This window comes from Sinocyclocheilus rhinocerous, unplaced genomic scaffold (genome assembly GCF_001515625.1).
Source record: "Sinocyclocheilus rhinocerous isolate Xijiao unplaced genomic scaffold, SAMN03320098_v1.1 scaffold659, whole genome shotgun sequence".
NCBI lineage: Eukaryota > Metazoa > Chordata > Actinopteri > Cypriniformes > Cyprinidae > Sinocyclocheilus > Sinocyclocheilus rhinocerous.
Window position 1 is genome coordinate 100,959 of NW_015652995.1, and position 3,663 is coordinate 104,621.

At 38.9% G+C, this 3,663-nt stretch overlaps 1 protein-coding gene across 2 annotated transcripts in view; it reads left to right on the forward strand.

The window, feature by feature from the left end:
- The window catches only part of LOC107715208 (guanine nucleotide-binding protein G(o) subunit alpha-like), an 89,734-nt gene that overhangs the window by 76,896 nt on the left and 9,175 nt on the right, over positions 1-3,663 (forward strand). The window lies entirely within an intron of this gene.

A 3,663-nucleotide genomic window follows, 5' to 3' on the forward strand; every position in this document is an offset into this window, starting at 1 on the left:
CTCTGCCAGCGCACAGAACTATACGCAAACTGCGATCGCTCGCGGAGATAATAAATAATTAATTTCCATAGAGTTGTATTTATTTAGATGTTTATTAGCGAAATAATGGTTATATAGTAGATGTTAATACAATTTAGGGTGTTTTAAACAAGTGAATTGTTAAAAGGTACATGCGGTGGCCGTGCTGTGGAGCATTTCCTGAGCATCAACCCGGTGAGTGAACAGCAATATGAAAGTGGCTTCACGAAACTAATGAGCAAATATACAACAGAGAGAGAATTAAATTCAGCACTTTTATTTCCAACATGCGCTCATTCATGGCTGCATATTTTAATGGATCCGGTGGAGGGAATGTAGACGGGCGCGTTCCTATCTACTTCTTAATCACCAGATCCGGCGCCCGCTCTCGGGGTTTCGGAAGTCCGCGCTGCGGTACTTCCCCCCCGGGGAGAGGGCGCGACGCTCCACCTGTCTTTCTCCGAGGAGATTGATACGGAGGGCGTCAAAGAGCTCGCCAGTTGCACAAGCATCAGTTACACAAGCAAAACCTTTGTCTATGGCTTAGACATGCGAGCCACTCCTGGCTCTTCTGTTCTCTCGCCCTAGCTGTGCAGGCTTCCACACTAGGCGAAGATTTGAAAGTCTGGCGGCGTGGGCATACTCGTTCCCAAAGCGTCCTCCGACGCAGCTCGAGTTCCTGAAGAGGAACGTCTCAGGTTACGCATGTAACCATGGTTCCTCGAGGGAACGAGACGCTGCATCTCGGGGCCATACTTTCGGCATCTCTGCCAGCGCTTGCTTCACTCCTAGCATCTAATTTGTGCATTAATGGCTGTTATGTTAAATAAAGTTTACTAACTATAGCAACTATATCAAGTACCTGCACGCCGTTGTTGTTGTCTCGTCTCCCCTCAGACGCATTGCTGCAATGGCAATCCTGCGCGCAATTCTCAAAACACCCACAAGATGGCTGCGTTTATCGGTGAATCCGATATTACAAAACCGATATCCGATTATGGTAAAATGCTTAAATATCAGGAAAAATATCGGGAAATCGATATATTGGTCGATCTCTATTGTTTTTTATGTTTTTGCCAACACGTTTACTAACTTCTTGTCTTGTGATGTCAGGATGAATTTGTACCTCTACTTAAAATTTTGTTGATTGTTACCCTAGTCAAGTGTTGAAGTCAGCATGTTGGCTGAGTGGAGTGTTTTGTCTCCAGGGCATTCATGTGATGTTGTCATTAGTTTAACACCACAAGCACTTTGCTCACCATGTCCATTTCTTACAACATGAGATGAAATACACATAAATATTAAATATAGCAGTTAAAAAATTAAGGAAACTGCAATTAACTTGAAATAGTGTAATAAAAATGCTTATTTTTATAAATTATTAAACGTTATTTAAGCGTTATATAGGAAAATCATGAATTATGACAACTTGTAACTGTGATTATTTACTTAAAATAATTAGGTAGACAAGTTAAACGCAAAAAAGCCAAACAAACTTATTTTTAAGTTCTATGAACACTTTTACAGTGTTCTTTAAAAGAAAAAACAAAGAATTCTTAATGTCCCCACGCTATTGATTGATTCTGTGACTGTGCCAGTTGAATCATGGCAGGTGTGATGAGTCATGTTTGGACGTCTGTGTGTGACACAGGCCTCAGATCTGCCAGACACACTCTCTTGACAAACTCCGATAAGAGATTTTTTACAACATCAGAGGGATTTACGGTGAAGCTTTTTGGACATAGGTGGGCTTTAATGGCTAGAAAAGTGGCTGCCCATAAATACAGCAACTCTCAGACGCCCATATTCACCTGATCAATGGAAGTGATAAAAAACAAAGATAGATTCTATTATTTTGTAAGAAAGTCCTGGCAAAACAAACGGACAGAGATAAACACATACAGATCCTGTGAATACACACCCTCCGTATGGGTCTCCTGTCAGTGCTCATCCATTCAGCGCTCTATCAGTGTTTACGCATTTGCTGTCTGACATTCTGTCCCGACCTTCTCTCCTGTGCACCCTGTGGCCTTTCCTCCTCCATTTCAACACAAACATGCGCTTATTTCCTTCAAACACTGTACATTCCTTAAAGTTTGACCTGTGTGAGACCTGTGTTTCATCTGTTTATAGCTGTTCTTTTCTTTATTTGTGACAATGCATGGACCAATTCTGCATTGCTCCACTATTGTTTAGCATTTTAGTGTATATGTTTGTACGTGCGAGTCTGTGAGCACATGTGAGTATCAACAGCAGTGGTATCTGGGGGTGGGAAATGTGAGTGAAGTGGTGAAGTGTTGGGTTCTGGTGCATGTCCGGTTCCGCTCAGCTGCTCCCGTGGCCTCCAGCGGCCACCTCTGCATCTGCGTCTCTCCTTCAAAACATCTCAGCTGCTCTCCTGTCATCTCTCGCCATCGGCTTTCTTCTCTAACCAATCGCTAAACAATCCAGCCCAGCTCTACAGGCGGCCCTTCCACAGGTATGAAATGATCATTACCAACCTCAGTTGAAGTACATACTAAAAAGACCTGGAAGCAGTAGGCTTTATGTTGTGCTTTAACTTGCTGTAAATTAAAGGGATAGATCAGCCAAAAATGAAAATTCTGTTATCATTTCAATGAAATTCTCTACACACTAAAAATGATTTTTTTTGAAGTTACAAATAAAATTGATATTTATCTAATTTGTAAATAAGATTGGTATAGTAGGATTATTGGAGTATGTTTTACAAGAATATACTATTTCAGTCTTTGTACTTAAAAATGTCACATGTGTAATTATTGGTGAAATTTACTAGTAATTTTTAAGTGAAAATTGTTTTAAAGTAAATCCTACACCAATTTTCTTTCAACGCATTTATACAATGAAAGTCAGTGGGGTCAAATGTTGTTTTGGACCCCATTGACTCTCATTATATGGACAAAATCAGTTTAAAAATATTTTGTCTTTCACAGAAGAAAGATTGTCATACAGAATTTTCATGTTTTGGTGAACTACCCCTTTAAGTGTTTACTTGTGTGCTTGTTTCTGATATATGCTAGATTTCATTAAATTATATCAGATATTCTCTATGTATTGCTGGTTCTTTCCAAAACCTCAATTTTTAATTGGTTGTTGCTGGCTAAAGTGATCGGCTGACCTCATTCTTTCCAGTTTCCTTCTAAAATGATCGGACACATCAAAGAGAGAGTCACTGCTAATGAACTCTGAATTCATTACCATGCAGATGACAAAACAAATAATGAGCAGAATAATAATTTATTAATTGCATATGAAAATAAGGACAGTGTATATATCGATTCCCCATTGTAATTAACATGAGATTCATTGCCATCATGATGATATAAGTAATTAATTTATTAGGTAGCAGAATATATTTAGTTTCCTTTTCTGGCTTCTTGGCTCTTTGTTAAATTTCCTTTCTTTTTTTCTGTTCATGTCTCACTTAATATTCAAATTTTGCACTCAAAGTGTGATTGCACCTAAATATGTGTGTGTGTGTGTGTGTGGATAAGAGCGCCTGAGAGTGAGCGTGTGTATGTGGGTTTAGTTAGTTATAATTTGGGGACAATTTTGTGATCTAAATCTGACAAAACCTTAATGTTTTAATGTTAATGTTTTACCTTAAAAATTTATGAAAAAAAA